The following is a 9,790-nucleotide window of genomic DNA, read 5'->3' as shown; positions in this document are numbered from 1 at the left end:
CTATTTGCAATGTCACTGGCTGTCAAGAAATTTATGTCTGAGTGAGTTGTGTGCAGCTGTGAACAGGCCCCGTAACTGTTGTATAATGACCAGAAAGTGCCCTCTCCACACTTGTATGTGCCCTCTTCACACTTTTACCTGCAGGATTGTCCGTTTCTAATGACTCAGCACAGGGGATGATGTTCAGTGAGCAGAAGGCTGTGTGAAGTGCTCTGGCATAGAGAGAGTGCCAGTTGGGTCCTTGTGCTGAAGTAAGTCACAGTCAGATGAAGTCCAACCCTTCAATATCCCACACAAACCATTCCATCAGTAGAGTGCAAGACTAGAGATCATGGCAATGGCTGCCATTTAGTGAGCTCCTACACAATGCAAAATTATTTACTTGTTGCCTACTGGTAGTGTCCTGGGTGACAAGTTGAAATGGTAACCACAAGGTCAGTAGTTTGAATCTACCAACCGCTCCATGAGAAGATAAGGCTTTCTGCTTCTGTAAAGATTCACAGCCTCCAAAATCCTATACAGGGTTGCTATGAGTCGGATCCAACTCCATGGCTCATAACCATTACGAGCACACTAGACCCACCGCACATCTATCATTTTGCCATACAGTACTAGCTTGGGTGTTGCTATGATGCTGCAAAACTGATATTTCCAATACCAGCAGCGTCACCCATGGTGAACAGGTTTCAGTGGACTGTCCAGATGAAGACAGACTAGGAAGAAATGACAGACTATTTCTGAATGGTTAGCCACTGAAATCCTTATGAAATGCAGTCCCTGGTGTGAGTCCATCCTGAGAGGATGTTTTAAGCAGCAACAACCTGGTTATCCCCACCCTTCTTCTCTATCACCTAAGTGTGCACCATCACTCCATGGAAGATTCAATGGCTATGGACATAGCTCTCTTAGGCCCCCAAACTATTTTTTAGGTTGTGAACTAAAAGCTGATAAAGATGATCACTTTAAGGTGGATGATGATGAAAATGAGCACCAGTTAACTTTAACAACAGTCAGTTTACAGGCTGGTTCAAAGGATGAGTTGCATACTGTTGAAGCAGAGGCAATGAATTATGAAGGGAGCCCAATTAAAGGCACACTGACTACTTTGAAAATGTCTGTATAGTCAACAGTCTCTCTTGTTGTTGTTGTTGTTGAATGCCATCGAGTCAGTCCCAACCCATAGCGACCCGTAGGGCTTCTGAGGAATGTCTGGTAAGCTTGAACTGCTGACTTTGTAGTCCAAACTGACTCTCCAGTCCAGCATATTAACCCACAGCACCACACCAGGTCTCTAATGGTCTTCCTTGCGGGCTTTGAAATAATGCAACCAGAGGTCTTACGGTTGACGTGTGGCTCAGGGTCTGTGCATACAAGTGGACAGCACTTGGTAGCTGTGGAGGAAGATGCAGAGTCAGATGATGAAGAGGAGGAAGATGTGAAACTCTTAAGTATATCAGGAAAGCAGTCTGCCCCTGCAAGTAGTAACAAGTTTTCACAGAAAAAATGAAAACTTGATTCAGATAAAGAAGATGATGAAAACGATGATGATGATTTTGATGATGATGAAACTGAAGACAAAGTTCCAGTGAAGAAATATATATGGGATATTCCAGCTAAAAATGCACAAAAGTTAAATCAGAGTGGAAAAGACTCAAAACTATAAAATCAAGATCAAAAGGTCAAGAATCCTTCAAACAAAACAAAACAAAAAAAAAAACACCAGGGGGAAAAAAAACCCACCTAAAACATCAAAAGGACCTAGTTCTGTAGAAGATATTAAAGCAAAAATTCAAGCGAGTATAGAAAAAGGTGGTTCCCTTCCGACGGTGGAAGCCAAATTCATGAATTCTGTGAAGAATTGTTTCTGGATGCCGGACCAAGCGGCTATTCAAGATCTTTGGCAGCAGAGGAAGTCTCTTTAAGAAAATCCTTTAAACAGTTTGTTAAAAATTTCCATCTTATTTCATTTCGATAACAGTTTATATCCGGCTATTCTATTTTATAATGCAGTGTGAGAACTTTCCCTACCATGTCTGATAATTGTTGTCCAGGTTGCCAAGAATGTCTTGTCCAAAATGCCTGTTTAGTTTTTAAAGACGGAATTTCACCTTTTGCTTGGTTCTAAGTATGTATAGAATGTTATGATAGGACATAGTAGTAGCAGTGGTCAGACAAATGAAAATAGTGGGAAGACAAAAATGTACATGTGAAATAAACTCAGTATTTTAATAATAATAATAATAATAAAAACCTTATGAAATGTGTCAGAACATTGTCAGATATACTGTTGGAAGATGAAAACATCATGAATGACATCAGAATATTGTATGATATAGTACGGAATGATGAGCCCCTCATGTGGGAAGTGACCCAAGTGACCAAATGGAATGCAGATACCATCAAACAATATCATTAATATCACATGCATGGCAAATTTTGCTGAAAATAAGTTAAAAATGGTGCAAAAGTGCATCCACAGAGAATTGCCAGAAATACAAACTGGATAAAAAAGGAGATGTGGAATGAGGAATATCATTGCTGAGATGGATTGGCTGAAAGAAGACAATAACAGAAAGATACTTGCTGTTGTTGTTGTTAGGTGCCATTGAGTCGGTACCGACTCATAGCGACCTTATGCACAGCATAAGGCCCAATCCTGAGCCAACCTTACTTTCATTGCCACGCTTGAGCCCACTGATGCTGCCACTTTGCCAATCCATCTCACTGGGGGACTTCCTCTGTTTCTCTGACCCTCCACCTTACCAAACACGATATCCTTCTCCAGCAACTGATCCCACTTGACAATATGTCCAAAGTATGAGAGATGAAGTTTGGCTATCCTGGCCTCCAAGGAGCACTCTGGCTGCACTTCTCCCAACACAGATCTGTTGGTTCTTTTGGCAGCCCATGGCACTTCCAATATTCTCCAACACCATAACTCAAAGGCATCAATTCTTCTACAGTCTTCCTTATTCACTGTGCAGCTTTCACATGCATATGAGGTTATTGAAAACACCATGGCTTGGGTCAGGAGCACCTTAGTCTTCAAGCTGACATCTTTGCTCTTCAACACTTTAAAAAGGTCTTGTGCAGCAGATTTGCCTAATGCAATACATTGTTTGCTTTCTTGACTGCTGCTTTTGTGAGTGTTGATAGTTGATCCAAGAAGGATGACGTCCTTGACAACTTCAATCTTTTCTCCGTTGATAAGAACATTGTTGATTGGACCAGTGGTGGATATTTGTATTCTTTACATTGAGATGCAATTCATACAGAAGGCTGTGCTCTTTGATCTTTATCAGTAAATATTTTAAGTCCTCTTCACCTTTAGCAAGCAAGGTTGTATCAAAGGTTGTTAATGAGTCTTCCTCCAATCCTAATGCCATGTTTTTCTTCATATAACCCAGCTTCTCCAATGATTTGCTCAGCATACAGATTGAATAAGTATGGTAAAAGAATGCAACCCTGTCACACACTTTTCTTAATTTTAAACCATTCAGTGTTCCCATGTTCTGTTCTGTTCCATGTACAGATTCCTCTTGAGCAAAATTAAGTGTTCAGGAATACTCAATACTTCACAGTGTTGTCCATAGCTTGTCATGATCCACAGAATCAAAAGCCTTTGCATAGTCAATAAAGAACAAGTAAAAACTTTCTGATATTCTCTGCTTTCAGCCAAGATCCATTGGACATCAGCAATGATATCCCTCATTCCACGGCCTCTTCTGAATCTGGCTTGAACCTCTGCAAGTTCTCTGTCAATGTATGCCTGTAGCCATTTCTGTATTACCTTTAGTAAAAGTTTCCTCACATGGGATATCAAAGACCAATGATGTCCACATTCTGTTGGGTCACCTCTCTTTGGAATGGGCACAAATACAGATCTCTTCCAATCAGTCAGCCAGATAGTTGTCTTCCGGATTTCGTGGCATAGCTGAGTGAGTGCTTCCTGTGCCATCTCACTTTCTTGAAAGATTTCAATTTTTATTCCATCAGTTCCTGGTGCCTTGTTCTTTGCCAATTCCTCCAATGCACCTTGGACTTCTTCCTTCAATATCATTAGCTCTTGATCATATGCTACCTCTTGAAATGGTTGAACATCAACCATTTCTTCTTGGTACAATGACTCTGTGTATTCCTTCCATTTTCTTTTGATACTTTTCACATCATTAAATAATTAAAAGTCGAGGCTTGAATTTTTTCTTCAGTTTCCCCAGCTTGAGAAATGCTGAACATGTTCGTCCTTTTTGGTTTTCTAACTCCAGATCTTTGCACATTTTGTTGTAATATTTGACTTTATCTTCTCGAGCTGATCTTTGAAATTTTCTGTTCAGCTCTTGGACCTCCTCATTTCTTCCATCTGCTTTAGCATCTCTATGCTGGAGAGCAAGTTTCAGTGTCTTTTCTGACATCCATTTTGACCTTTTCCTTCTTTCTTGTCTTTTTAATGACTGTTTGCTTTTTACCTGTATGATGTTCTTGATGTCATCCCACAACTCTTCTGGTCTTCAGTCTTTAGTGTTTAATGTAGCAAATCTGTTCTTCAGATGGTCTCTAAATTCAGGTGGGATATATTCAAGGTCATATTTGGCTCTCATGGACTTGTTTTCATTTTCTTCATCTTCAGTTTGAATTTGCATATGAGCAATTGATGGTCTGTTCCACAATCTGCCCTGGCCTTGTTTTGACTGATATGGAGCTTTCCCATTGTCTCTTTCCACAGATATAGTCTATTTGATTTCTATATAATCCATCTGGTGAGGTCTCTTATACTTCAAACATATTGTCAGGAGGGACCAGTCGCTGGAGAAGGATATCATGTTTGGTAAAGTGGAGGGTCAAAGAAAAAGAGGAAGACTCAGTGAGATGGATTGGCCAAGTGATAGCATCAATGGTATCAAGTGTGGCAACAATTGTGAGGTTGGCCCAGGACTAGGCAGTGTTTCTTTTTGTTGTGCATAAGGTCCCTATGAGTTGGTACCTACTCAATGGCAATTAACAACAACAACATATGCATGTCAATGCATAATTAAGATTGTAAAAATATTGATGCATTCAAGTTATGGTGTTGGAGAACAATATTGAAAGAACCATGGACTGCCAGAAAAACAAACATATCTGTAGGGGAAGAAATATATCCAGAATGCTCCTTAGAAGCCAGGATGGTGAGACTTCCTCTCTCATACTTCAAAATTGTTATCAGGAGGGACCAGTCCCTGGAGAAGGACATCATGCTTGGTAAAGCAGATGGTCAGAGAAAAAAAGGAAGACATCCCTACAAGATGGATTTTCATTGTGGCAGCAGCAATGGGCTCAAATGTAACAGCAATTGTGAGGGTGGCACAGGATGGGTATTGTTTTGTTCTGCTGTGCGTAGTGTCACTATAGTTTGGTTGTCCCAGCTCAGCAGCCATGCTAGAACATATTATCTTGTGCACTGACTTTGTTTTACCTGCAGGTAGTCCATCATCCTTCTCCTTTTCCTTGAGAGACTATGTCCCTCATCCACCATTACTCTCCTTGTCTAAACTTTGGGCCAGAACTGGCTGTAAGGTTGACTATGTAGCTCCAACCCATTGAATCACTGATTTGCATCCACTGAACATTATTTCTGACTCAGAGATGGGCACATGACCCAGACTAATCCAATTAGAGTTTGTCATTGGGTCTTTGCTCAAAGTAGTATAAAAGAGGACTTTTCTTTCCTTTACAATTGTTAAGTTGATCATTTATAAAATTGCCAGTGCCCATAGTAGGAGTAGCCTGCCTAAGAATGAAGGCAACAATCATACACAAGTGTCTGAAAACAGAATAAGAGAAAAATGATCAGGACAAACCAAACATGAGCCTCATGAAAGCAGAGACCCCCATCTCTTTTGCTCCCTGCTGAAACCTCAGCACCAGGAAATAGCCTGCACAAACCAGGTGTGACTGCTGGAGCCTCTAGTTCAAGGTAGACCTGAAGCCCATAGCTCCTCCCTAATTTCTCAGTTCCAACAGCTGGGCAATTCCTCTTCTGCCTCAACTAGTTTGAGTTGCACATCTATCTCCTACCATCCAATACACATTAATCCTGTTCTGTAGCCACCACTGGGAAAACAATGCTTGTACATAATAGATACCAAATAAATATTTGTGCAATGAAGGAAAAAATGAACAAACCTGGTCACTTCTCCCTCTCTGCCTCCTTCAGTCACATCCTCCCCCATCTGAGTTGTGAATAGCCTAATTGGGCCATCACTCCAGGGACTGAAACAAGGCCTGATGAGCCATCAGCTGAGTTTCCCACAACATCAGCATGAGCAGCAATAACAACATCCTCATTCAGCCCTTGCAGGGGAAGGAAAGGTGGTGGGCTTTGTCTGTGTGGGAGTAGCACCCCAGGGGCATATTGAAAATGGGCTTACAGCTGCTGGACTGTAGGCTGGGACCTGCTTCCCACATGTCTGCAGAGCTGTAGAGTGTGAGGCTACATTGGCAGAGAGAGAAAGGCCCTCTGGAGCAGATTGAAATCTCAGCTCTGCCACTGAACTGCCTTGTCACTTTCTCCCTGGCTCTCAGTTTCCTCTTCCTAAGCCCTCCATGACTGTTGTGTTATAACCCTCAGCCTGTCTTTACAGATGTCAGAACAAGGGCTGACAAAGATCATCAGACCGATCCAGAGAGACCAGCAATTAGGAAGCATGGAGTTGGGTCCCTGAGGGTCTTGGATGTTCAGACTGATGCTCCAGGCCCTGATACCTGGGATCTCAGAACGAGGGTGAGCAGGGGTCCCAGGGTCTCCCCTGTGCTGCCAGAAAGCTGGGCTGCCCAAGCTTGTGTAACTCCAGATAGAACCAGGATCCCCAGCAGTGTTGGCTGTTCCATACAGGTGTTTGGGGAGGGAAACTGGGCATAGTATCTAGAATGTGAAATCTCACATTCCCACCAAGCACAGCACTATGGCAACTACATTCATACTCAATTCATTAACTGTTCAAATGATGAGGCCATGTTGAAGCTCACCATCCCAAAGAGAAGGTGGACCTAGAAACAGAGAGTAGGGAAACAGCAGGCAGTCACCCCTGTTCTCATTGCTCCTCCTTTACATGGAGAAAATGAGGGCCCAGAGAAGGTAAGTGATTTCCCCTAGGTCGTCCAGCTGAAGGTGGCAGAGATGGCTCAAACCCATCCTTCTACCAATAAGCCCAGACCCTCTCCCCACCTCACTCATCCTGGCAGAGCACATGAGAGGAGTTAGAAAGGAAGAGGCCAGCTGGGCTGGAGGCATCAAGGAAGGCTTCCTGGAGGAGGCAAAGCCCAAGCTGGGCCTGAAGAACAAAATGGAGAACAGGGTGTAAGAAGGAGCACACTCTGGATGTCCTAATCCAGATCATTAGGCCTCTGGGTGGGAATTTTCCATGAGGAGGACAAGGTCCCCACTTCCAGAGCAGGGAAGCTGTGCTCAGGTGGGTGGGAGATGGGCTTCAGGTAGAGGTACTTTGCTGGGGAGCAGGTACCCTTGTAACCTTCCATACAGTCCCTTTAGGGCCCAGGTGCATCTGAATGGAGAGGGGATGATGAAGGCATCTTCACCTGTCTGCTATAAGAGGGACAATGACTCACAAGCATCTCTGATGAGGCCATTAGAGGATTTTCCATCAGCCAATCAACCCCATGAGAGCCCACAACCCTGCAAAATGTCTCATCAGGCTGAGAATATCTTTTCCAAGGGGCCTGTGATTTTCCCCATAAATATGATCCCCTGCATCATGCCCAGAATCAAGAAATTAGTTCCGTTCCTGCCCTGCCCTGCCACCACCGCCTGTTTTGACACCCCATTTCCCTGTAATGAGCCTGCAGAATAAACCAACATCCGCTGGCACGAAAATACACAGCAGCTCAGCTGTAGTGGGGATTCTTAATCTACGGGTGGGACTGGCAGAGTCAGGACTATTTTAGGAACCAGATGCCTGTGCTGGCAGAGATGGATCTAGTCAGCACACAGAACTGGAAGCTGAGTTGGCGATTCTTTTACATCTCAAAACCCCTTTCCTCTTCTCTTTCTTCTACTGGCATTTAGTCATGTAAATTATTAGGTATAGACCCTAAGTTTGCATCAGGAATTTGAAGGTAACGTAGCACCCTAGGCACCTTTCTTGCCTTTCCCTAGTACTAACCCCTCACTGAAACATATCCCCTACCCTTGGGGGACTCATATACTGCATCAATGGGACAGCATTCATTAATTTATCTTATAAATATTTGCTGAGCATTCATGACAGAACAGCCATTGAGTTATAGTAAGGAAAACCCCATGTGCTCACATTCTAGAGGGGGAGATAGGTCAATCAGAGATTCACACAGAAACGTGAAAAATGATGTGTGCCATAACAGAGAGGTTCAGGGTGCTTTGAGACCATATCATGGGGAGTTTAAAGGAAGATCCAGGAAGGCTTTCTGAAGCAGGTGATACACCAACTGCAATCTAATGAATGAACCATGGGGCATGGAGCTGAGAAAGGGTTTGGGTACTCAAACCAAGGAATAGCACGTGTGAAGGTCCTGTGACTAGAAGACTCATGCTTATTATGAAGAACTCCATGGCCTGGGAGATTAGAGGGCACAGTGTGGCTGGGAGCTTGGAGAGAAGATAGGGGCAAGACTATACAGGGGCCTCAAGTACATCTATAAATGTCAGACCCTATGTCCAATGAGAGGGTGTCATGAGGAATAAGAACAAAGTCATTGTCCTCAAGGGTCTTACAAAGGCAGGCACAGATAGTTCCCTTATGTCTCAGGGAGGGTGAGCCCTTGTAAGCAACACATAGGCCATGGAATAACATCTGGCTCACTTATCAGGCAGGAAAGAAAAGATCAGCCAGGGACATTAGAGTATGAACAAGAGAAACTCACTCACCCCAATTCAATAAAGGGTAGAAAACTATAGGATAGACACTCCAAGTCAATAAAGGGTAAAGACCTACAGGGTAGAACCATGCTTTATGTGATCAGGAGTTTCATCAGTTCTGCATCCCTCTCTCTCCTTGTGCAGTCTGGTTGTCTTTGTTGTCTGGGTGCATGACCCATTATGGGTGTCCCGCAAACAGTGTCGTTTCAGGGTTGGCTCCTGAATCCATCCATTGTGTATCCCATGCCAACATTTTCTGGAGTAGCAATCTGACTGGGCTTTACTTAGATGGCTGCAGAGTGGACTAGACTCTTAGCAACTCTACAAGGTTGGCATCATCCTACCCATTTTGCATATGAGCAAACTGAAGCTAGAGAGGCAAGGATGCTTGCCCAAGGTTACACAGCCACTGAGTAGAAACACCATAATATCAAGGCTGGTGATGACCTGAGGAGCCACCGTCATGAGCAATACACCCAGCCTTTCACTTTGGTGATAAAGACAAACTCCAACCGAGGATCAGGATGCCCTGGAGTAGTAAAAATAGCTAATATACATTTGGGGATTACTGGGTCCTCAGCACTGACTCTATCAATGTTATATCTAGTAACTTTTTCCATCTTTTTCCACAGCAAACTCCTTTGTGCGTTGTCATAGTAATGGTATGTTGTTGTTGTTGTTGTTAGGTGCCATTGAGTTGGTACTGACTCATAGCGATCCCTATGCACAACAGAACAAAACACTGCCCAGTCATGGGCCAACCTCACAATTGTTGCCATGCTTGAGCCCACTGATGCTGCCACTTTGCCAATCCATCTTGCTGGGGGTCTTCCTCTTTTTCTCTGACCCTCCACCTTACCAAACATGATATCCTTCTTCAGTGACTGGTCCCTTCTGACA

At 43.4% G+C, this 9,790-nt stretch overlaps 1 pseudogene; it reads left to right on the top strand.

Moving 5' to 3' along the window:
* The first annotated feature begins 872 nt into the window (after window positions 1-872).
* Window positions 873-1,922, top strand: LOC102819118 (annotated as a pseudogene).
* The last annotated feature ends 7,868 nt before the right edge of the window (window positions 1,923-9,790 follow it).

Source organism: Chrysochloris asiatica, unplaced genomic scaffold, assembly GCF_000296735.1.
Source record: "Chrysochloris asiatica unplaced genomic scaffold, ChrAsi1.0 scaffold00047, whole genome shotgun sequence".
In the NCBI taxonomy this organism is placed as follows: Eukaryota; Metazoa; Chordata; class Mammalia; order Afrosoricida; family Chrysochloridae; genus Chrysochloris; species Chrysochloris asiatica.
The sequence above is the reverse complement of the archived record's forward strand: the minus strand, read 5'-3'. Positions and strand labels throughout refer to the sequence as shown.